We start from the raw sequence: 27083 nt of genomic DNA, 5'->3' as shown, positions 1-27083 counted from the left end.
TTTAAAAAAAGGGAAAAAATAATTTAAGAACCTTAAATGACTTTCAAAAGTGGAGGAAAACATGGAGTTAGTCAATTTACATGGAGCACGTCTCACCCCTGGGGGCAATGGTCTCCTGAACCTACTCAGACCTCAGACATCACCACTGCTAGTTCTAGAACTGATGCAGGATATTCCAACAAGAGGTTTAAGGCTTCCCACAATATTTCCTATAAGCCCACACCTGTTTGTTTATATCCCCCATTTTTATTCATTATTAGCCAGATAGAGCCAAGTAATTGTGGTAATGATACTTGCTTTTTTGCCCAATGCTGGAATGCTAGTAAATTTAGGTATGCCCTGGTTACTCCATGCCTTGCTGGGTGCCTGTGCCCATTGATGCCCCTCACGCTATGACTCTCTTCAGACAGAAAAGGGATCTTGGAATTACAGCCACCATTGTTACTGCCATCTCATTGGCGGCTGTTGAAGTTACCACCGCCTGCAGCATTAGCCATGAGTCATACTGTGCAGACTGCTCAGACCCCGAATAATCTTTTAGCCAATGTAGCTCATGCCTTAGATGTACAAAAAGAAATTAATGCTCAACTAAAAGGAGGCTTTATGGTGTTCAATCAGAGGATTGGCCTCTTGCAGGAGCAAATTGATACCCTATGGCAAATAGCTCAACTTGGCTGTCAATGAAAGTATGCTGGACTTTGAGTCACTAGCATACAACAGGAGAATTTTTCCTGTGCTGCAAATCTGTCTAAACAATTGTCTAGCTATATTTTAGGTAATTGGACTGGAGAATTCGATACTACGATGGAGCAGCTGAGAGTGGCCATTGTCACGGTAAATTCTACCAGAGTGGATGCAGGACTAGCCACAGGATTATCATCATGGATTGCTGCAGCCATGAATCATCTGAAGGAATGGGTGGGCATGGGAGTGTTAGCAGGCCTTCTGGTTTTAGTCTCCTTGGTTTGCCTGTGGTGTATATGCAAGATTAGAGTCTCACAACAGCGTAATGCAGCCATGATCATTCAGGCCTTTACAGCCATTAAAGCAGGACAGTCTCCCCAAGCATGGTTGGCTACCATAAAAAGCTAAAATGTTATGCTCAGGATGCGAGGCTAAGCACTGCACTCAGGGTCAGCTGCTTTCGACCCAGAGAAGAGCATGTCTGATTGCATGAGGGTTGATGCCCCAGGTCCCGCCTCTGAGAAAAAGGTATCAGACGGGTCTGATGCTCTTTGGGTGGATGACACCTAAATGAACATCAGTACAAAGTCCCAATTTATTTCTAATATCAGAGATCAGACCTCTACTCTTGCCTGATGCATCTAAAACAAAAAGGGGGAACTGTAGAGAGCTGGGTAATGCCGCACCTTAAAGATGGAGCTGGTTTCCGCCTTCCACCTTCCCGATGGTGAGTGCTCTCTGTCAGGAACAACTCCACATTTGGCTAAGGCTGAGGATCTGGTTTGCTTCCATGTATGTGGACCTATCTGCATTGCTCACGTGGCACGCTGGGGTTGGCTACCCAGAGGCTATTTAAGCTGTGGGCTGGCTTTCCCCAGGGTCAGATGATTGTTCAAGGTTCCTGAACAAACTGCATTGAAAAAAAAAAAAAAAGAATAAACCAAGGGTCAAAGATTGTTCTAGTTTCTTCTGTTGCTATAATAAAATACTAAGACCAAAAGCAAAAAAAAAAAAAAAAAGGAACTACCATTCATTACTCACTAATATCGATCAACATCAGACACAGACTAACAGAATGGTTGCAAAAACAGGATTCAATACTCTTCTGTATCCAAGAAACACACTTCTGCAACAATGATAAACACTACCTCAGAGTAATCTGCTATTAAAATGTTTTTCAAGCAAACGGACCGAGAAATCAACCTGGGGTAGCAATCCTAATATCTAATAAAATAAACTTTCAACCAAAATTAATCAAAAAGATGAAGAGGAGCACTTCATTCTCATCAAAGGAAAAATCCACCAGGAGGACATCACAATCCTAAACATTTATGCCCCAAATACAAGAACACCTACATTTGTAAATGAAACATTATTAAAGCTTAGATCACACATTGATACCAACACCTTAGTAGTGAGAGATTTCAACACTCCACTCTCACCAAGGGACAGATCATCTAGACAGAAACTAAATTGGGAAATAATGACATCTACTGAGGTCCTAAATCTAATGGATCTTATAGGCGTCTACAGAACGTTTCTCCCCAAACTCAAAAGTGTATACCTTCTTTTCAGAACCTCATGGAACATTCTAAAAAATTGACCATATAGTCAGGCACAAAGCAAGCCTCAATGGATACAAGAAGGTAGAAATAATCCCTTGTATCCTATCAGACCACATGGCCTCAAACTAGACCTCAACTACAATAGAAATAACAAAAAGCCTACATACACACGGAAACTAAAATTAAACAACTCAATGACAGCTTGGTCAGGGAAGAAATTAAGCACTTTCTAAGATTAAATGAAAATAAAGGCACAACTTACCCAAACGTATGGGGCACAATGAAAACAGGACTAAGAGGAAAGTTCATAGCACTATGTGCGTCCAGAAAGAAGTTTGAGTCTTCTCATACAAGCAACTTAACAGCACACCTAAAAGACCTAGGAAAAAAAGAAGCAGACACACCCAAGAGGAGTAGACCATTAGAAATGATGAAACTCAGAGCTGAAATCAATGAATTAGAAACAAAGAAAACAATTCAAAGATTCAATGAGACCAAGAGCTGGTTCTTTGAGAAAATCAACAAGATAGACAAACCCTTGGCTATACTAACTAAAAGACAGAGAGAAACTATCCAAATCAGCAAAATCAGAAAGGAAAAGGGGAACATAATGACAGACACTGAGGAAATCCAGACAATCATTAGGTCTTACTTCAAAAGCCTAAATGCCACAAAATTTGAAACTCTAAATGAGTTATAATTTTCTTGATAAAGTCCGTTTACCAAAATTAAATCAAGATCAGGTAAATCGATTAAATAGTCCTATATTCCCCAAGGAAATAGAAGCAGTCACCAAAACTCTCCCTTCCAAAAAAAAGTGCAGGGGCAGACAGTTTCAGAGCAGAATTCTACAAGACCTTCAAAGAAGAGCTAACTCCAATTCTTTTCAAACTATTCCACAAAATAGAAATAGAAAGAACATTACCAAACTCATTTTATGAAGCCACAATCACCTTGATAACTAAACCACAGAAAGACTCAACTAATAAAACAGAACTTCAAACCTATCTCTCTTCTGAACATTGATGCAAAAATACTCAATAAAATACTTGCAGACTGAATCCAAGAACACATAAAAGATATCATCCACCATGAAGAAGTAGGCTTCATCCCAGGCATGCAGGGGTGGAAATCCATCAATGTAATCTACTGTATAAACAAACTGAAGGAGAAAAAAAAACACATGATCATCTCCTTAGATGCTGAAAAGGCATTTCACAAAATCCAACACCCACTGATGTTTAAAGTCTTTGAGAGATGAGGGATACAAGGCACATACCTAAACATAGTAAATACAATATACTGCTAGCCTGTAGCCAGCATCAAACTAAATGGAGAGAATCTGAAATCAATCCTACTGAAATCAGGATTTAAACAAGGCTGAGCACTCCCTCCCTAGCTCTTCAACATAGTACTTGAAGTTCTAGCTAGAGTAATAAGACAATTAAATGAGATTAAGGGGGTACAAATTGGAAAGGAAGAAGTCAAAGTATCACTCTTTGCAGGTGATATGATAGTATACATGAGTGACCCCAAAAATTCAACCAGAGAACTCCTTCAACTGATAAACACCTTCAGCAAAGTAGCTGGGTACAAAATTGACTAAAAAAAAAAAATCAGTAGCCCTCCTGCATACAAAATACAAAAGAGCTGAGAAAGAATTTAGGGAAACAACAACCTTTTACAGTAGCCACAAATAACATAAAGTTCCTTGGTGTGACTCTAACCAAGCATGTGAAAGATCTGAATGGAAAAAATTTTATGGTGAGGGCTATAACTGGGATACAAACTAAACTGTAATTAGTAAATAAATAAATGAAAAATGTTTTCAATGCAGTTTATTCAGGAACCTTGAACAATCATCTGACCCTGGGGAAAGCCAGGCCACAGCTTAAATAACCTCTGGGTAGCCAGCCCCAGCATGCCACGTGGGCAATGCAGATAGGTCCACATACATGGAAGCAAGCCAGATCCTCAGCCTTAGCCAAATGTGGAGTTGTTCGTGACAGAGAGCACTCACCATCGGGAAGGTGGAAGGCAGAAACCAGCTCCATCTTTATGGCGTGGCATTACGCAGCTCTCTACAGTTCCCCCTTTTTGTTTTAGATGCATCAGGCAAGAGTAGAGGTCTGATCTCTGATATTAGAAATAAATTGGGACTTTGTACTGATGTTCATTTAGGTGTCATCCACCCAAAGAGCATCAGACCCGTCTGATACCTTTTTCTCAGAGGCGGGACCTGGGGCATCAACCCGCATGCAATCAGACATGCTCTTCTCTGAGTCCAAAGCGGCTGACCCTGAGTGCAGTGCTTAGCCTCGCATCCTGAGCATAACATTTTAGCTTTTTATGGTAGCCAACCATGCTTGGGGAGACTGTCCTGCTTCAATGGCTGTAAAGGCCTGAATGATCATGGCTGCATTACGCTGTTGTGAGACTCTAATCTTGCATATATACCACAGGCAAACCAAGGAGACTAACACCAGAACGTCTGCTAACACTCCCATGCCCGCCCATTCCTTCAGATGATTCATGGCTGCAGCAATCCAATAATGAAATTTTAAAAATATTAGATCCTAGGAACCAAAATTTAAATAAGTCTGTATGTCACTAATTGGAGGCTTCTTGGTAAGAAATGCCTACCTCACAAAGACACTGTGAGTTTAAACAATGGATATTCCACTCTTGAAAATACAAACTAGTACACATAAAGAATGTGAGCAGTCATGTGCTTCCTAGAAAGGGAAAACATAATTTACACTTTACCTTATGTGTAATTTTTGGGTTTTGTTTTGTTTTGTTTTGTTTCTTTTTGGAGGGCACACCCATGTATTCTTCCCTTGGTCCTTAAGCTACAAGAATTTTCACAAAATCATCTTTAAAGTATATATTACCCTCTTATTGACCCCTTAAGCCAGCTCTTTAATACTGCAGGGCATTTTAAATTGTTCTAAATTTGTTTTGGAAGCTGTGGGTACATTTTTTCCTCTGCATGCACCCATGCTTCCCATTAACTTCCATGGGAATCAGATATCCCTACATCAAAGTAAAAACAAGCTCATGCATGTTTAAATCATGATTGAAATCTATTTATGATAAAATAAAAAGTAAGAACTAAAATCCAAAAGAAGGCATATGGAAAAACATGGGATCATGTTGTGTTTAATTAAAGGAGTTCACATCTGTGGGTAACTAAACTGGTTTAACAGCCTCTGGCACTGTTTCCAATATGTGCTCCATCTCAGGTTATTTACTGTAAAACACCCACATTATAAAAATGAAATGTGTGTGACTTAGAACTGTCTCACAAAACTATGCTTAGCCCTGTGTGTCTTGACTCTGTTATAAACACAGGACAGAAAAGCCACTGCTTGGGCACACACTAGGTTACCTGTGGGTAGAATTTGATCTTACCTATTTACTGCCATATTTTAAAATTATGTCATAAATAGTTGAAAATTTTGCATCTAGAAGACTGCCTACATCTATGCCCATGAAAATTGAGTAATGGAATTCCAAACAGTCCAATTTTTCTTATAAAAGCAGATATGTGTAGTGCCTACCCTCTCTAAGAACATCACTAGGAGGCAAATACAAACTTTACATACATATTTCTATGATCCTTTGAAATGTTTGCTTTGAAATACAGATATATCATACATGCAAATAAATACACTAATTCACCCATGCATTTAATGAGATGAAGTTAACTCAACACCCCACAGCAGTCAATGCAATACTAAAATTCATTTCCATCTCACAAGTAAACATCATGCACTTCTCAGATAAAATGTGAGAAAATGTGAATCTAGGTGATTTTCAAGCACACTTTAAAATAAATGAATCTTAACAGAAATACAGTTGTCCTTTTGTATCCACAGAGGATAGATTCCATGACCCCCTGATGATAACAGAATCCACAGATGTTAAGCCCCTTCTATAAAATGCTGTAATGTTTGCATATATCCTATACACATCCTCTTATATAAGTTAAATCCATCTGCAGTTTACTTTTTATACTTAAGGTATTGCCAATACTATGTGAAAAGATGTTATTCTGCATTGTTCAGGAAATAATAATGAGGAAAATATATCCATATGCATTCTATAAAGTCGCAGCAGTCATTGTCTTAACTGTATACAAAATAGTGCAAGGGGAATGATGCTCAGTTGCTGGTAACAGTCTGAGCTTTGAGGTGGCAGGAGCTGCAGCAGGATATGCCTGCACATCACAGATGAAAGTGCTACTCAGCTCTTATAAAAATCAAGTTTGCTATTTAGAACTTTATGAATTTTTTTAAATTTTTATATTTTTCTTATTAGTTACATTTTATTAACTCTGTATCCCAGCTATATCCTGCTCTCTCATTCCCTCCCAATCCCACCCTCCCTCCCTCCTCTCCACCCTGCCCCTTTCCAAGTCCACTGATGGGGGGACCTCCTTCCCATTCATCTGACCCTGTTTTATCAGGTCTGCAAAGTCCTCCTCTGTGGCCTAACAGGACTGCTCCTCCCTTGGGGGGTGGAGAGGTCAAAGAGCCAGCCATTGAGTTTCTGTTAGAAATAGTCCTTGTTCCCCTTACTATGGGAAACCAATTGGTTACTGAGTTACCACGGGTTACATCTGAGCAGAGGTTCTAGGTTATATCCATACATGGTCCTTAGTTGAATGTCAGTCTCAGAAAAGACCCTGTGCCCAGATATATTTGGTCCTTGTGGAGCTCCTATTCTTTCCCCATCATACTAACTCCCCTTCTTTCATATGATTCCCTGTACTCTGCCGAAGGTTTGGTTATGAGTTTTTATATGTATCTCCTTCCACAGTTTGTTGACTCTGATGATCTGGAACACCAGCGTACTGAAGGCCAACTGTACATAGTTCCTCTAGGAGACTAGGGAAGGAATGGCCTGTCCTCAGTGTCTGGAACAGTCCTTGGTCTTTAGCTGAGTAAACAATATTGCCTAATTAAAATAGTACAGAAAGAAAATGTCTGTAAAGGGAATGCAAAATGCAAAAACAAGAAATGCTTCCAGAGACACCCAAGACACACAGGGAAGAGTTTTCAGCACATGAAACTAGCAGGTATGTAAGATGACCTCCAAAAGAATTTATAATATGCTATTTTAGACACCAGATCTGGGCCATTTGAAAATCTTGAAGATCTTCACCCTTCTTAATTCTCTAAGATCTCTGCCTTGCTTTCTCCTGTGAAGCAGTTACACTGCACATCTTAAATGTGCTTATCTTCCCACGCTTGTATCCAACAGTGAAATAAATGGTCACACAAGGGCAACTACAATGTTTATAATACTTTTTTCTCACTGAAAATAGATTTTTTAAGTACAATATAATTTGATTTTGGTTATCCCTCTCCCAACTCCTCCCAGATCTTCCCCACCCACCGAATTCCACCACATTTATTTTTCTCTTTCTCGATAGAAAACAAAGAGGCATCAAAAAAGAATAAAAACAAACCAGATTAAAACAATTCAGAAAAAGAAAAAACAAACAAAAAAAGAGTTCAAGAAGAAGCAAAAGAATTATATACAGATACTAACACAAACACACGCACACACACACACTTCCTCCGCACAAAAGTCCCCTAAAAACAAAAACAGAAACCCAAAACTAAAATCAAAAGACAGATAAGGTTAAAAAAAAAAGCCAAGACAAAGAGTTGCAAAACAACTAAACCCTGCAAAGACAGCGTTGAGTGTATGTGTGTTATTCATCTCCTTCTGGGCATGGGGCCTCCCTTAGGTTTGCACACCTAGTGAAACTCTGGAGGACAAAAGTAGTTTGTCCTTTGTGGATGATTATCAATTGAAGATAGAATCTAGGCTAGGGATGGGGCTTGCGTCCACTTTCCCTCTCAGCTCTGGGAACCCATCTGTCTTAGACTGTGCTGGCCCTGTGTTTGTTGTCACAGGGCCCATGTGTGAGTCTATATCTGTGTCACCCCTTGCTGTGTCTAGAGGGCCTAATACTATTGAAATCAACATAACAATCAACACCATTTATACAGCTCTTATTACATCTAAAAAATGCACTACATACTCTTAATATTTATTTTAGTGGTGTGTGTGCATGCATGCATGTATGCATATGTATGTGAAACTGTGGGTGTGCATGAATGAATGTGTGTGCGCATGCATGCTTGCCTGAGTATGTGACTGTGTGTGTGCCTCTGTCTGTGTGTGTGTGCCTGTGTGCGCGCGCGCGCGCGCGCGCGTGCGTGTGTGTGTGTGTGTAGGTAGGCAGGCTAGCTATAGCATAGGTGTCAAGGTCACAGAAGAGACAGCAGTCTGCTCTTGCCTTGTTCAGGCAGAGTTTCTGGGGCTAGCTGGCTCATAGTCCGTTTTTTTCCTATCTCTCAATCCCTCCTGGCAGTTGAAGGACTGGGACTCCAAATGTGTACTAGTGAGCCTTTCCCGTCTGGGGCATCTCCCTAGCCCTGTGCTACATACCTGACAAGCAGATTTTTCCATCTTTAAAGTTAGTTTACAAAACAGCTACGTTGAAAGCAAAACTTTTTTTTTTCAATTTCAAGCTCTACATTTTGGATTTTCTTTTTTTTTAAATTATTTATTTAACTTTTATTAATTACACTTTATTCACTTTGTATCCCCCATAAGCCCCTCCCTCCTTCCCTCCTGATCCCCCCTCCCTCCCCCTTCTTCATGCATGCCCCTCCCCAAGTCCACTGATAGGGGAGGTCCTCCTCTCCTTCCTTCTGATCTTAGTCTATCAGTTCTCATCAGAAGTGAAGGTCCTCCTCTCCTTCTTTCTGATCTTAGTCTCTCAGTTCTCATCAGAAGTGGCTGCATTGTCATCTGTGGCCTAGTAAGGTTGCTCCCCAAAAGTATGATAATAGGAGTGTGGGAGCAGGAGGTCAGGACTCACACCAGGGCATTATCACACATGAATTATCATCCATTATCATAATGGATTTGGTAGGAGATTTTCATGTGTGTGTAGAGTGACTTTGTTCATGTTGATGATGCTGTTGTTCATGTGTAGAATATTGGTGATGTTCAAGAACCTATGATCTTCTCTTGTTCCTCCTCTCTCCTCCACAGGTCTCTTTCCTTATCCAAATAGTTTCACTTTTACTTTCATGGTTTGTTATTGTTTTAATCTAGATCCTATATGTGACAGAAAGCACATGTGTGATATTGCCCTTTCTTAGTCTGGTTTACTTTGCTGAACATGGTGACCCCTGATTCCATCCATCCTCCTGAAAAACAAAACAAACAAACAAATAAACAAACAAATAAACAAACAAAACATTTCATTCTGTTTTTCTGGGAGGAAAAGACTAAGTTCGTTTTACAAACTAGCTGAAAAATAACTTCAAGAAAGTCAACAGAATCCAGGATGGTCTCATCTGCCTTGACCAAGGCGGTGCCGATTTAGAGGAGTGATGGCTATGTCCAGATAATCCCCTATTTGGAGCTTCTGTGACTGCAGTGTCAGGAGTGCCCTTCCTGCCAGGCATGGTCCTGCTGATCTTCTTAATTAGATATCCAGGTCCTTTAAGATTCATAAAAACAATTTCAAAATTGAAGTGTGTGCCCTCCTTTCTGGCTTCTGGGTAGACTTTTTTACTAAGCTAGCCAGTTCTTTAAAGGTTGCATCCATCCAAGTGCAGATCTGCAGCTGGCTCTGACCAGACGGTTCCCTTGGGAGAACTGATCCATTCAGTGGCAGCGGCTGTTATTGGTGACAAAGACCAGCGGCAGAAGCGGGCGGGGTCTTCTCCAGCTCTTTCTTAATTTCTTTTTTAATTTAAATTTATTTTTTTATAATTTATTCACTTTACATCCGATTATAGCCCCCTCCCTCGTCTCCTCCCTGTCTCATCCTCCCTCCCTCATTCCCTCCCCTAGTCCTCAGAAAGGGGGGCCCTCCTCCCCTACCATCTGACCCCAGCCTATCAAGTCTCACTAGGACTGCCTGCTTCCTCTTTCTCTGTGACCTAGCAAGACCCTTACCCGCAACGACACAGAAGAGACCAAAGAGCGGGCAACAGAGTCCATGCCAAAGACAGCCCCTGCTCTCCTTACTAGGCAACCCACATGGAGACTGAGCTGCCTATCAGCTACATCTGAGGAGGGGTCTACGTCCCCTTCATGCATGGTCCTTGGTTGGTGCATCAGTCTCTGCAGGCCCCCATGGGTCCAGATTTGTTGGCTCTGTTGGTCTTCTTATGGAGTTCCTGTGGGCTCTGGGTCTTTTTATTTCCCCACTCTTTCCTATGACTCCCTGCATTTTGCCCAAAGTTTAGCTGTATCTGCTTCAATCCCCTGCTGGGTAGAGTCTTTCAGAGAACATCTATGGTAGGCTCTTTTCCTTATCCCTCTCTTTAACCACTTCCAGTGTCTATTCTATTTGGCCTCCTGCATGTGAATTAAGCATTCTCCTTGGGATCCTCCTTGTCATTTAGCTTCTTTAGGTTTGTGGATTGTAGTATGGTTATCCTGTATTATATGTCTAATATCCACTTATAAGTGAGTACACTCCATGTCTGTCTTTCTGGTTCTGGGTTACCTCACTCAGGATGATCATTTCTAGTTCCATCAATTTGTCTGCACATTTCATAATTTCATGCTTCTTAATTTCCACCACCATCTTTCTCCTTTTGCCAACTAGACACTCACCCTGGCGTCTACCCCTGTGGGGAGCATAAGCTAGTCATCCATTATTTGATTCTTTTTGTTTTTATTTAAGATTTTTATTTTTTCGTTTTACATCCTGGTGGTAGACCCCTCATTCCTCTCTTGCTAGTCACAACCTCCCTCCCTGTTTCCCCTATCCCCCTCACTTACTCCTCAGAGCAGGGGAGCCAGCACCTATCCACCTTCCCCAAGTATATCAAGTTGCATCAGGACTTAATGGTTGAGTAATAGTCAATGGTGTATATTCACCACATCATAAAGGTCATTTTTCTCAAAATACTATCACATGGAAGGAAAAAAGAAATTCTCAGCCAAAAGGAAGAGAAATAAATCATTTTCCCTAGTCAGCTCATTTAAAAGGAAAAGAAAGTAATTGTTGATATCCTGCTTACATATGCTTATTACCATGACATCTAAACTGTATATGCTCCCATTTCATCCTTAGAGAAGACTATTGGGAATTTTCCTTTTCATAAAGCCATTAAATCAAAAGAGTACCTGCTTGTCTGTGCTTTCTTTTTGATCAGCTGTCTCAAATGAATTCAATATAATAATTTAGGTTCCAATATGAAGTAAGACAATGTTCATGGCAAACTAATAAGATTTTTTTCATTGGTTGTATGCACCTGTTTATGAATAGTAATGTCCTTCTTTTCTTCCTACCCCATAATCTCTGCAAGGTTCATTTTTTCTTTTCAATCTCTACTATTAGCAGGACTTAGGAAACTGTTAGAAGCATGATGGTCAAAAATAATTCTTAGAACTTTCATAGTAGTGCATGCCTACAATCCTAGCATACAGGGCCAGAATTTGGGAGTGCCATTGCATGTCTACAACCACCTTGCCCACACTGGGTGTTCCAGGTCTGCCAAGGCAATATAATAAGACTGTCTTAAATAGCAAAGAGTCAAACAAACAAAGAGGACAAAGGGAGATGGGCTAAAAGCTACTAAATGTTTGATCATTGGTCTATCTGTATGTTTTTCACTCCTCTTCTCTCTGAACCTCTTCAATTCTGGACACCTTTCATATTTCCTATCTGTTCCTCCTCTTGGAGCCTTTGCAAATACTTTTGCTTCTATTGTAAGACTCTCCATCCTCCACTTTATTTAGACCTTATAAGAGCCATCCTTTGTACCACTGCCTTATCCAAAGATGAAGATTGGTTGCTGTGTTATACTGAAAGGCTTTCCACAAGATAACAACTTTAATTCTAACTTGATTAGTGAAATTCTGTTATTAATATTTGCCTCCTCTGTGGGTCCGAATCTTTGTAAGAGCAAGGATCAAATACATGAGCTTATTTAACTTTTGTGTTGTTTTCATTTATCAATGTGTTTTAAGACAGCCACAGGAAGTAATTCATGCTAAAAAGAACACAAAGTTTTGTTGAATGGATGACTAAGAGAATGATTAAGTGGATGGATGTATGAATAGGTTTACAATATTCTTCTACAAACATTTGTGTATCTAAAAATAGATTGCCACAATACACTACTACTAAAAATTTAACAAGAAACATGATATGCAAGTGTTGACTTTGTATACGATGTTAAGTGGAGACTGAATCATTAAATCAGAATAAAGCTATACTTATAGTGATAAAATATGCAAATAACCATGTTGATTTTTTTCAAGTGCAGGTGCAGCCCGTAGCTCATGACTCTCATTAGTCTTTCCATCCATCCCTAGTCACTGAACTTGAATTGATGATATCTAATGGGTCCTGCCCTTTTACATTGACTATGAAACAGAAAAACCTTTTCTCCATTGCTGGAACATTTAGTAACATTTATTTTAAAATGCAAGTCTCACCTTCTGTGCTTTTTGTGAAAACTCCATTCTAACTTCAGTGTTAGCTGAAAGAAGCTTTGCTTATGTTAAACTCAAAGCCAGGCAATATCCATGCTATAACAGGAGTACATTGTATTTTATGACTTAAATAAAAATATTTCTGAATGCACATATTCTGTGATAACAAGCTTCAACAAAAAGAAGCCCAGGTTATTGAAACACAGGAAATTTGAGCCTAAAGAGAATTTAGATGGTTTAAAATTATTTGAAGACCACATGAAATAAGGATCTCCTTCTGGCTGAAGTTTAATACCTGTTATCACTATGGGGATATAAGTAGCTAGCTGAAAAATCTACCTGCTTCATGATTCATATTCCTACACAGAATATTCCTTAAACTCAATGCTCACTGAATGAAAGTCTATAACTAAAAGATATTTAGTTATTCATTAGTTCATGCATAACAAAAGTGCCAGAGAATCCTCAAAGTTATGAAGTTAAATCCTCATGCATCAACACTTTTCTTTCAATGAAAAAATACACTAGTGCTATACACATAATTATTTCTACATTCTGAATCATTAAAATTATACAACTAGTTACTATGTGTCAATACTATCAGATATTTTATGTTTCATAATTCTGGGCATTTTAAAAATAGAAATAATTTATTTGAAATGCTAAAATTTCTTCGGACACCACCACTGCTAGTTCTAGAACTGATGCAGGATGTTCCAAAGAGGGGGTTAAGGCTTCTCATAATATTTCCTATAAGCCCCCACCTGTTTGTTTATATCCCCCATTTTTATTCATTATTAGCCAGATAGAGCCAAGTAATTGTGGTAATGATACTTGCTTTTTTGTCCAATGCTGGAATGCTAGTAAATTTAGGTATGCCCTGGTTACTCGCATGCCTCGCTGGGTGCCTGTGCCCGTTGATGCCCCTCACACTATGACTCTCTTCAGACAGAAAAGGGATCTTGGAACTACAGCCACCATTGTTACTACCATCTCATTGACGGCTGTTGGAGCTACCACCGGGGCATTAGCCATGAGTCATACTGGGCAGACTGCTCAGACCCTGAATAATCTTTTAGCCAATGTAGCTCATGCCTTAGTTGTACAAAAAGGAATTAATGCTCAACTAAAAGGAGGCTTGATGGTGTTCAATCAGAGGATTGACCTCATGCAGGAGCAAATTGATACCCTATGGCAAATCGCTCAACTTGGCTGTCAATGAAAATATGCTGGACTTTGAGTCACTAGCATATAACATGAGACTTTTTCCTGTGCTGCAAATCTGTCTAAACAATTGTCAAGCTATATTTTAGGTAATTGGACTGGAGAATTCGATACTACGATGGAGCAGATGTGAGTGGCCATTGTCACGATAAATTCTACCAGAGTGGACGCAGGACTAGCCACAGGATTATCATCATGGATTGCTGCAGCCATGAATCATCTGAAGGAATGGGCGGGCATGGGAGCGTTAGCATGCCTTCTGGTGTTGGTCTCCTTGGTTTGCCTGTGGTATATATGCAAGATTAGAGTCTCACAACAGCGTAATGCAGCCATGATCATTCAGGCCTTTACAGCCATTGAAGCAGGACAGTCTCCCCAAGCATGGTTGGATACCATAAAAAGCTAAAATGTTACGCTGCACTCAGGGTCAGCCGCTTTGGACTTCAGAGAAGAGCATGTCTGATTGCATGCGGGTTGATGCCCCAGGTCCCGCCTCTGAGAAAAAGGTATCAGACGGGTCTGATGCTCTTTGGGTGGATGACACCTAAATGAACATCAGTACAAAGTCCCAATTTATTTCTAATATCAGAGATCAGACCTCTACTCTTGCCTGATGCATCTAAAACAAAAAGGGGGAACTGTAGAGAGCTGCGGAATGCTATGCCTTAAAGATGGAGCTGGTTTCTGCCTTCCACCTTCCCGATGGTGAGTGCTCTCTGTCACGAACAATTCCACATTTGGCTAAGGCTGAGGATCTGGCTTGCTTCCATGTATGTGGACCTATCTGCATTGCCCATGTGGCACGCTGGGGTTGGCTACCCAGAGGCTATTTAAGCTGTGGGCTGGCTTTCCCCAGGGTCAGATGATTGTTCAAGGTTCCTGAATAAACTGCATTGAAAAAAAAAAAAAAGAAATGCTAAAATGTTTAAAGCAATAATTAAAGTTTTTATGTTAAAAATCATTCGAAGCTCTAGTTTATTTGAAAACTGGAAGAAATTATGCTCGTGAATAATCTAAGTGCTGTTGACATGTTCTACTATATTTCAGAGCCTCTGAATTTAAAAAATGTTACAGTGATTTTTGAGATAATTTTTACCTGTAAATATCAATTTCAGTGATCACTGAATTGTTGTAAGAATTAATTTTGAAAATCAAGATTCAAATTCATAATAAATGCAAAAGATATTATCCAATTCCATAACATAATAAGTATAAGCTTTATTTTATTCATTTTAAGTAATTAACATTTAAAAATATAGTCTTTGATTTTTCATGACCATATTCCATGAACACTTTTTTTCTTCACCAATGTCACTCACTGGGCCTTGTAGCAGAGGACACCTCGTCAAACTCCACTGTAATTTTTGATAATATTTTTGTGGAATAAATTAAAAAATCTTTTCTTTTAAAAAGTAGCTTTGGATTGTGAGTGTGTGGTCGGTAGCACCATGTGTGTGGGTTCCTTTGAGACTGTGAAAGAACTTTACAGGGAAGCCACGTTCGAGGGCAGAACGGTATGGGCAATCAAAGACTAGCTATGTTTTTATACATAACATATCTCATTTACATGTTAAATGAGATGATCCATTGTAATATTGTTTTCAAGTATGATTCAGAAATTATTTTGTTTAAATGATATTTAGGCTCAGTCCAAACATTCTTCTGCTTTGGTAGTGAGTAAGGGCTCTCAGTCTTTCCTCAAGCAGGCAGTTGATTAAATATGTAGACACACACTTTATAAGGAGCAAGAGAAACTGCAAAAATGAAGAAATACAAAAAAATACACAGCTCTTTAAAAGTGAAAAACAAAAACAAATAAAAACTTGGGAGCTGAAGTACCTAGTAGTTAGACACAAGGTTGAGTTCTGACTGCTGGAATCTGAACCCAAACACCCACATACCTTGGGTATGTTACTTGACTTGTTCACACTATCTTGTGTGCAAAAGGAAGATAACAATAGTGCCTATCTCACAGGGATGTGATAAGAATTAATTAACCAAATAGGAAATACACTTCAAAGAACAAGACAGATAATGAGTCCAGTCACCTAATTCTTTTTTAATTAAATTTTTATTTTTATATTAATTACAGTTTATTCACTTTGTATCCCAACTATAGACTGTAGTGCCCTTCCTCATTTCCTCCCAATCCTACCCACCTTCCCTCATCTCCTCCAATGCCCATTTCCAAGCCATTTGACCCCTAGCTTTTCAGGTCTCATCAGGACTGGCTGCATTTTCTTCCTCTGTGGCCTGGCAAGGCTGCTCCCCCTCAAGGGGGGTAGTCAAAGAGACCACCACTGAGTTCATGCCAGAGACAGTCCCTGTTCACCTTATTAGGGAAACCCACTTGAATATTAAGCTGCCATCGGCTACATCTGAGCAGAGGTTCTAGGTTGTATCCATGAATGGTCCTTGGTTGGAGTATCAGTCTCAGAAAAGAGTCCTGTGCCCAGATATTTTGGTTTTGTTGCTCTCCTTGTGGAGTTCCTGCCCTCTCTAGGTGTTACTGTCTCCCCCTTTTTTCATATGATTCCCTGCCCTTGGTCCAAATTTGGTTATGAGTCTCAGCATGTACTTTGATACCATGCTGGGTATAGTCTTTCAGAGGACCTCTGCAGCTATGAATAACATCAAGTATCTTGGTGTGACTCTAACCAAGCAAGTGAAAGACCTGTTTGAAAAAAACTTTAAGTCTCTGAAGAAAGAAATTGAAGAAGATATCAGAAGATGGAAAGATCGCTCATGCTCATGGATCTGTACAATTAACATAGTGAAAATGGCCATCCTACCAAAAGCAATCCACAGATTCAATGCAGTTCCCATCAAAATACCAACACAATTCTTTACAGACCTTGAAAGAACAATTCTCAACTTCATATGGAAAAACAAAAATCCCAGAATTTCTAAAAGAATCCTGTATAACAGATTGTCTGGAGATATCTCCATCCCTGATCTCAAGCTGTCCTACAGAGCAATAGTAATAAAAACTGCATGATATTGGCGTAGAAACAGAATGGTGGATCAACAGAATCAAATAGAAGACCAAGAAGTAAACCCACACATCTATGGATACTTGATTTTTGACAAAGAAGCCAAAACCATTCAATGGCAAAAAGACAGCATCTTCAACAAATGGTGCTGGTCTAACTGGATGTCTACATGCAGAAAAATGCAAATAGATCCATACATATCACCCTGCACAAAACTTGGGTCCAAGTGGATCAAAGACCTCAACATAAAACTAGACACACTAAATCAATTAGAAGGAAAAGTGGGAAAGAGTCTAGAACTCTTTGGTACAGGAGACAACTTCCTGAACAGAACACCAACAGTCACCTGATTCTTAAAACAAATGACTCTTGGAAATTTAAATATCAATTTATAAGACAATGCAATTACACCCTCATCTCTTATACTACATGATAATCAATTCCAAATTATGTAAAAGGCCCTAGTGAAAGATCTGAAACTCTGATACTGTTAGAGGAAAAATCAGGGAAAATATTTCATGATATAGGCACAGGCTTTCTAAATAGGACTTTAGTTGGTTCTTACACAGTGCAGATCCATCTGCACAGGGACTGGACTGCCCAGAATAAAGTGTGCTATCCTCCACTAACTAGAAACAAAAATCAATGTTCCACAGACATGCCCAAAGGTCCATCTGATGGAGGCAATTCTTTAGTTGAGGTTCTTTCTTCCCAGTGTGTCATGTAGACAACCAGGATCCTCTAGCATGGTTAGATTCATGAAATCACAGGTATATGTTGATATAAGAGTTGACATGTGAATAGGGGGGTGGGGCTAGATGGCAGAGCCGGGAGGACTCTCATTCTGAAGAGCAGCACAGCAGGATCGGCACAGTGACCAGCAAGCAGAACTTGAGGCCATAAAACACAAGTGATTGTGTTTCTCAGGTGAGAGGATATCCCACGGTGGAGGATTCAATCAGCTTTAACTCACCCAGCTAAACTGAGGAAGAGACCCTGGTTCTGCCAGGTGCTTGGTCGCCAGCCCAGAGCTACACGCCAGCATGATCTGGTCACTGTCCCAGACTGAACTGTGGGCCCACAACAGCACAGACTGGATTTTCCAGTCGAGAGATAACCCCACAGAGCAGTAAACAATTGGGACTGACCTTAGGTCACCCAGACATCCGCTGGAAAAGACTCGGGTTCCGAGGGCGCCCCAGGAGCCAGCCCGGAGCCAGAGCCGGGGACCCAGGCACCTGCACAGAACCCTGCATGCGTGCCTGATTCACTGCCTCAGATAGAACTGTGGGCACCAGAGACTCAGTTTCACCGTTGGGTTCAAACCCACAGGGAGGGAAACGGCTGGTCTGATCGCAGAGCACTCAGCTGATACCACCACCCCGAAAAGGTCTTGGGAAAATTTCCAGTTTAGGCAGACACTCAGGCTCACAACGGCCAGAAAGGCGGAGCCACGGGCGGGCGTCTGTGCCTGTGGTTCTACTCACCGCCACCCCAGACAGAATGGCGGTTCCCAAAGCAAAGAGTGCGTGTCCCTGGCAGGAGGAAACCCCCAGCGGGGGCGGTAATCAGGTCTAACACTCAGGACACCCAGCACCAAAAGACTTTCTGGATTCATGCAGACTCTAGGCTCTAGCTTTCCAATGCTGGCAGGAGTGCTGTGCTCAGCAGCCATTATTGAGTACCCCTAGGGCACTGGAGCACACAGCTGCATCTTCAGACCTTCAAAAGCCAGAGAGCCATTACAGCAGCCCTCAGATACTGTGCCAAGGATCAACCAGTTATCCCTAGCTAGACTGACAAAACGGTGGGAACCCCTGGTCCTTCAAGAGGGCTGCACCCACAGCGTCCTGACCAGAGCAGTGCCTGCAGCCGACATTCCAGACAGGGACACACAACTTCCAGTCCAGACTGAGGCACCCAGCCTCCAGACCTGAGCGGTGCCCCCAGGCACCAACTCAACCTAGGTGCACATTCTCCAGGCCCAGAGCAGAGCACTCAGCCTCTGGCCCAGAGACTTGCTGGGCACTCCTCTTACTTTCCCGGACAGAACTGTATGCCCCAGGATAACAGACTGAGTTTCCCTGTTGGGAGAAAAACCCACAGCTAGGGAATCAGCAGATTCTTCAAGAGGAATGTACCTGGAAAAATGTAACAACAGCAGCAGCTCACTAAATTTGTAAGGAGAAACCCAGCAGTGGGGCAGCTGTCTTGAGAACTTCTATGGGTAAGAGGAGAGCCCCCCTGCATAACAAAGACCACAGCTACTACTCAGGGCTATACACCTGAGGTGAGCAGTGGCAATTCCTGAGAAACACTGGCCATACAGTGACCATAACCAAAAAGCAGAGGAGGACTCCTTCAAGAAAAATCATCTTCCGGCCAAGGGGATTCTCCCTACCTCAGGACTTCAGGAAGCACAGAAACTAACAGCCAACACCTAAAACAGCCCAATAGGTAGGGGTCAGCGTAAAAGCTCAACCAACAAAAGACAGAGCAATATGGCATCTCCAGAAAACAGCCATCCAGGGGCAAACAGCCATGGACAACGCAGCAAAATAGAAAATCAAGAAGATGGCCTTACATCTATGCTGATGAAGAGGATAATAGAGGAACAAATAAAATACGTAAAGAATTAGAGTAAGATAAAACCAAACAGATCATGGCTATCCATAAAGAAATGGAGGAAGTTAAAGACAAACAGATTATGGCCATCCGTGAAGAAATACAGAAAGATGCAGCCAAACAGTTTGCGGCCTTCAGAGAAGAAATAATTAAATTAAAGAAGAAATAAATTAAATAATTGAAAGAAGTAAAAGAAACAGAGTTGAAGGAACTAAAAGAAAAAGAGGAAAATACGATCAGACAGGTGAAGGAAGTAAACAAAGCAAATCAAGACCTGAAGATAGAACTGGAAAAATTAAAGAAAACACAAATGGAGGAAAAAATGGAGAGGAAGAATTTAGGGAGGAAAACAGGAACTACAGAGGTAAGCATAACCAACAGACTACAAGAGATGGAAGAAAGAATCTCAGGTGTAGAAGATACAATGGAAGAAATCGATGTATCTGCCAAAGAAAATGTTAAATCCAAAAAATTCCTGACACAGACCATCCAAGAAATCCAAGACAATATGAAAAGACAAAACTTAAGAATAATAGTATAGAGGAAAAAGAAGACTCCCTTCTCCAAGGCCCAGAAAATATTTTCAACAAAATCATTGAAGAAAATTTCCCCAAGTTACAGGAGAAGCCAATAAGAATACATGAGGCCTACAGAACACCCAACAAAATTGACCAGAAAAGAAAATCCTCCCGTCACATAATAATGAAAACAGTAAGTATACAGAACAAAGAAAAAATACTAAAAGTTGCAAGGGGAAAAGGCCAAGTAACATATAATGGCAAACCCATTAGAATCACACCTGATTTTTCAACAGAGACTATGAAAGCCAGAAGGGTCTGGACAGATATCATGCAGACGCTAAGAGAACACAGATGTCAGCGCAGGCTACTATACCCTGCAAAACTCTAGGTCTTCAAAGACAGAGAAAACAAAATATTCAATGACAAAAACAAATTTCAACAATAGCTACATCCAAATCCAGCATTACATAAGACACTGGAAGGGAAAATACAACTCAAGAAAATTAGCTTCCGTCAAGAAAACACAGGAAATAACTAACCTTACTACAGTAAAACAAAAAGCAACCAAGCACACGACCTTATGACCACAGCCAACATCAAAATCAAAGGATCTAACAGCCACTGGTCATTAATCTCTTTCAACATCAATGGACTCAACTCTCCAGTAAAAAGACACAGATTAACAGAATGGATACATAAACAAAACCCAGCAATCTGCTGCATACAAGAAACACACCTAAGGCACAAAGATAGACATTACCTGAGGGTAAAAGGTTGGAAGACGACTTTCCAAGCAAATGGACCCAAGAAACAAGCAGGAGTAGCCATTTTAATATCTGATAAAATAGACTTTCAACCAAAATTAATCAAAAGAGATGGGGAAGGACACTTCATACTCATCAAGGGAAACTTCCACCAGGAAGACATCACAATCCTGAACATCTATGCCCCAAATACAAGAGCACCCACATTTGTAAAAGAAACATTGATAAAATTTAAACCACATATAGATCCCCACACATTAATAGTGGGAGACTTCAACACCCCACTCTCAACAAAGGACAGGTCAACTAAACAGAAATTAAACAAAGAAACAATATCTCTGACAGAGGTCATGAATCAAATGGACCTCACAGACATTTACAGAACCTTACACCCAAACACAAAAGAATTTACCTTCTTCTCAGCACCTCATGGAACCTTCTCCAAAATAGACCACATAGTCTGTCACAAAGCAAGCCTCAACAGATACAAGAAGATTGAAATAATTCCTTGTATCCTGTCTGATCACCATGGAATAAAGTTGGATTTCAACAACAACAGAAATAGCAAAAAGCCTACACACACATGGAAACTGAACAACTTGTTACTAAATGACAGCTGGATCAGGGAAGAAATAAAGAAAGAAATTAAAATCTTCCTAGAACTCAATAAAAATGAAGACACAACATACCCAAACGTGTGGGACACAATGAAAGCAGTGCTAAGAGGAAAGTTCATAGCACTAAGTGCCTTAAAGAAGAAATTCGAGACAGCTCATTCAAGTAACTTAATGGCCCACTTAAAAACCCTAGAAAAAGAAGAAGCAGACACACCAAGAAGGAGCAGACAGCTGGAAATAATCAAACTCAGGGCTGAAATCAATCAATTAGAAACAAATAAAACAATTCAAAGAATCAATGAAACCAAGAGCTGGTTCTTTCAGAAAATCAACAAGATCGACAAACCCTTAGCCAAGCTAACTAAAAGGCAGAGAGACACCACCCAAATCAACAAAATCAGAAATGAAAAGGGGGACATAACTACAGACACTGAGGAAATCCAAACAATCATTAGGACTTACTTCAAAAGTCTATATGCCACAAAATTTGAAAATCTAAATGAAATGGACAATTTTCTTGATCGATTTGACTTACCAAAGCTGAATCAGGACCAGGTAAATCAATTAAATAGTCCTATATCCCCAAAAGAAATAGAAGTGGTCATCAAAAGTCTCCCATCCAAAAAAAGCCCAGGACCAGATGGCTTCAGCGCAGAATTCTACCAGACCTTCAAAGAAGAGCTAACTCCAATTCTTTTCAAACTATTCCACAAAATAGAAACAGAAGGAATATTACCAAACTCATTCTATGAAGCCACAGTCACCTTGGTACCTAAACCTCACAAAGACTCAACAAAGAAAGAGAATTTCAGTCCAATCTCCCTTATGAACATTGATGCAAAAATACTCAACAAAATACTCGCAAACCGAATACAAGAACACATCAAAGATATTATCCACTATGACCAAGTAGGCTTCATCCCAGGTATGCAGAGATGGTTCAATATACGGAAATCATCAATGTGATCCACCATATTAACAAACTGAAAGAAAAAAAGAACACATGATAATCTCCCTAGATGCTGAAAAAGCATTTGACAAAATCCAACATCCATTCATGTTCAAAGTATTGGAGAGATCAGGGATACAAGGCACATATCTCAACATAGTAAAGGCGATATACAGCAAGCCTATAGCCAACATCAAACTGAATGGAGAGAAACTTAAAGCAATCCCACTGAAATCAGGGACAAGACAAGGCTGCCCACTCTCCCCATATCTCTTCAAGATAGTTCTGGAAGTCCTTGCTAAAGCAATAAGACAGTTGAAGGAGATCAAGTGGATACAGATGGGAAAGGAAGAAGTCAAATTATCACTGTTTGCAGATGATATGATAGTATACATGAGTGACCCCAAAAACTCTACCAGGGAACTCCTACAGCTGATAAACACCTTCAGCAAAGTGGCCGGATACAAAATTAACTCAAAAAAATCAGTAGCACACCTGTATACAAAAGACAAAAGGGCTGAGAAAGAAATTAGAGAAACAACAACACCCTTCACAATAGCCACAAATGACATAAAGTACCTTGGTGTAACCCTAACCAAGCAAGTCAAAGACTTGTATGAAAAAATTTCAAGTCTCTGAAGAAAGGATTAGAAGATGATATGAGAAGATGGAAAGATCTCCCATGCTCATGGCTTGGCAGGATTAACATAGTAAAAATGGCCATCTTACCAAAAGCAATCTACAGATTTAATGCAATTCCCATCAAACTGCCAACACAATTCTTTACAGACCTGGAAAGAAAAATTCTCAACTTCCTATGGAATAACAAGAAACTCAGAATTGCTAAAACAATCCTCTACAATAAAAGATTTTCTGGAGGTATCTCCATCCCTGATCTCAAGCTGTACTATAGAGCAACAGTTATAAAAACTGCATGGTACTGGCATAGAAAGAGACTGGTGGATCAATGGAACTGAATAGAAGACCCAGAAATAAATGCACACACTTATGGACACCTAATTTTTGACAAAGATGCCAAAACCATTCACTGGAAAAAAGATAGCATGTTCAACAAATGGTGCCTGTCCAACTGGATGTCTACATGTAGAAAAATGAAAATAGATCCATACTTATCACCCTGCACAAAACTGAAGTCCAAGTGGATCAAAGACCTCAACATAAAACCAGACACATTAAATCGGCTAGAAAAAAAAAGTGAGGAATACCCTAGAACTCATTGGTAGAGGAGAAAACTTCCTGAACAGAACACCAACAGCACAGGCTCTAAGAGCAACAATCAATAAATGGGACCTCATGAAATTGAAAAGCTTCTGTAAAGCAAAGGACACAGTCATCAAAACAAAGCGACTGCCTACAGATTGGGAAAGAATCTTCACCAACCCTTTATCTGACAGAGGACTCATATCCAGTATATATAAAGAACTAAAGAAGTTGAAAAGCAGCAAACCAAGCAATCCACTTAAAAAATGGGGAAGAGAGCTAAATAGAGAATTCTCTGTAGAGGAATATCGAATGGCAGAGAAGCACTTAAAGAAATGCTCAACCTCATTAGCCATTAGGGAAATGCAAATCAAAACGCCCCTGAGATTTCACCTTACACCCATCAGAATGGCCAAGATGAAAAACTCAATTGACAACACATGCTGGAGAGGTTGTGGAGAAAGGGGAACCCTTCTCCACTGCTGGTGGGAATGTAAACTTGTACAACCACTCTGGAAATCAATCTGGAGCTTTCTCAGACAACTAGGAATAGTGCTTCCTCAAGATCCAGCCATACCACTCCGAGGCATATACCCAAAACAGGCTCAAGTACACAAAAAGGACATTTGCTCAACCATGCTTGTAGCAGCTTTATTTGTAATAGCCAGAAGCTGGAAACAGCCCAGACACCCCTCAACTGAAGAATGGATCCAGAAACTGTGGTACATCTATACAATGGAGTATTACTCAGCAATGAAAAATAAGGAAATCATGAAATTTGCAGGTAAATGGTGGGATCTAGAAAGGATCATCCTGAGTAAGCTGTCCCAGAAGCAAAAAGACACACACGGTATATACTCACTCATATAAACATTCAACAGAATAAACCCACTAAAATCTGTACATCTAAACATACTAAGCAAAAGAGAAGACCCTTACTAAAATGTTCAATCCCCATCCTGAAAGGCAAAGAGGATGGACATCAGAAGAAGAAGAAAACAGGAAAAAACCTAGGAACCTGCTACAGAGGGCCTCTGAAAGACAGAAGAAGAAAACTGGAAACAACCTCGGAACCTGCCACAGAGGGCCTCTGAAAGCCTCTGCCATGCCAACTGTGAAAGCAGATGCTGAGCCTGATGGCCAACTGATGGGCAGAGTGAATGGAATTTTATGTGAAAAGTGGGAAATAGTAAGAGCTGGAGAGGACAGGAACTCCACAAGGAGAGCAGCAGAAGAAGAAAATTTGAACACAGGGAACTTCCCAGAGACTCATACCCCAACCAAGGACTATTCATGGAGATAACCTAGAACCCTGACAATGCAGTCACTTCTGATGAGAACTGATAGACTAAGATCAAAAAGAAGGAGAGGAGGACCTCCCCAATCAGTGGACTTGGGGAGGGGCATGCATGCAAAAAGGGGGGGAAGGGTGGGACCGGGAGTGGAGGAGGGTGGGACTTATGGGGGGATACAAAATGAATAAAGTGTAATTAATAAAACTTAAATAAAAAATTAAAAAAAAGAGTTGACATGACATTCTCTATGGCAACAAAGGTGACTAAAGTGGGCAGAAAAGGACAGGGAAAGGGAGGGCAGAAGAATAAGTGGGAAATATGGTCAATGTTTAATATGTCCTCAAATGAATTTTATAAATAAAATAATTAAAATGTTAAATGAATACTGACCTATAATACAGCTAGCACTGTGTATTTATTGATAGTAAATATCACTTGAAAATACACATTGCCCCTTCTGATATGTTGAGAAAACAGCAAGAAAATATTACCTAACAGCATATGTTCTTTCTCAGTTGGCAAATTTTCCCTCATATTTCTTAGTTCAAGTTTTTTTAAAGTACAATACAATAGGAGAAAGCTCATAAGATGTGTGAGGCTAGAATAGTAGTTAAAAATACCTAGTTGCAAAATACACAAATGTCTCTTAAATTCTGCTGTGTTGCCTTGGATAGACTGTGTAAGGTCTCTCTCTCTCTCTCTTCTTTTCCCGATATCCAAGGAAAGCATAATAAGAGTTCCTAAATCAAAGCTGTGGTGAGTATTACTAAGATAGTGCACATAAAACACTCAGTAGAGAATAAATATCAGCTGTTTTATTGTTGAATGTACCACATTAGAGAATGTATGACCTACATGACATATACCTGTATACTAACATTTTTAAAAAGTGAAGCACACCAAGTAATATAATGAGCATATACATTTAGAGCCACATTTTATTATTTCATCATTCTTGAAGATAAGTGAATATGTGAGTGTTTATCATATGTTGTCCCAAAATCAACTAAAAGTCAAAGAGAATGAGTCAGTTGCATGGTGAATTCCATAGGATATTATGGCTTCATTTTATTTTGCCTGGATTTTTAGCTTCTACTTTTTTCTCTCAAAGCAGCTGTCTAGGTAAAGATAAGGCATTCAGTTTTTGTAGTATAACTTGTTCCTTCTAGTGTTTGCCAGATTTCCATGGCTTGCCTGTGGCTGCCAGGGTATGAGTGTCACATTGACTGGGACACCCAACTCCAAGAGCTGATGTTTATACATTCAAAGCTCCCTGACAATCCCTCACAGAATACCAAGAAAAGATTTACACTAAACTGTTAATTTCTTGGACTCATCTAATCTAGCCTAACATTAAAAGAAGTATTTCAAAGAAAAAATAACTGACTCATCGCGGAAACTGTACTTTTGTACAAATTTGTTGTTTCCAGAAATGGTACAGCATGCAACAGTATCATTAGTAGGCAAAGTAAGATTTCATTCAGGCATTCTGTGTAATGAATGTATGCTTCCTGAAAGTGAGTCTGCCCCGCCTGGAGACTATAAGTAAGCCTCAAAGACTAACACTATTGATAATTAGCACACATTTGAAAGTCAGTAACTTCAGCTGCTGATCAATGTCCATAGTGAAAGTTTGGCAAATAAAGCTGAATTATTAATCATGCTCCATCTTGAATGTGTTGAAGTGAAAGCTGACTTCAATTAAAGATATTTAACACACACACACACACACACACACACACACCCTCACAAAATATGGAAGCAATTTGTGGAATCTTTGTCCTCCAGTCTAGCCTGAAATACACTAACATGGTCATGAGTGCAGCTTTCTTGATTCCTCCAATCCTGCCCCTTCACACTATGTTGGCCATGTAATTTGTTGTTGGTTCTTCATTTTTTTAAATTCATTTTATAATTAAAATATAATTATGGCATTTTTCTCCCTCTCCTCTTTCCATAATCTTACATTCTCACCTTTCCCTCCCAAATTCATGACCTCGTTTTCTCTAATTCTGTGTGTGCACATGTGGATGTGTGGATGTGTATGTGTGTATTTGCAAACATGTACACAAATAGATATAAGACTAGAAGAACATGGTGAGTCTGTATAGTAATTGTTTATGTGTGTGTGTTT

General features: G+C 39.9%; 1 long non-coding RNA gene across 1 annotated transcript in view; it reads right to left on the bottom strand.

The window, feature by feature from the left end:
• Positions 1 to 9023: 9023 nt before the first annotated feature.
• The window catches only part of LOC132654206 (uncharacterized), a 93678-nt gene continuing 75618 nt past the window's right edge, over positions 9024 to 27083 (bottom strand). Inside the window, exon 4 of the long non-coding RNA XR_009591845.1 lies at positions 9024 to 9487. This is a non-coding gene — a long non-coding RNA (uncharacterized LOC132654206). The remainder of the gene's footprint in view (positions 9488 to 27083) is intronic.

The sequence above is a fragment of the Meriones unguiculatus genome, chromosome 5 (genome assembly GCF_030254825.1).
Source record: "Meriones unguiculatus strain TT.TT164.6M chromosome 5, Bangor_MerUng_6.1, whole genome shotgun sequence".
NCBI lineage: Eukaryota > Metazoa > Chordata > Mammalia > Rodentia > Muridae > Meriones > Meriones unguiculatus.
This window is presented reverse-complemented; position numbering and strand designations above follow the sequence as displayed.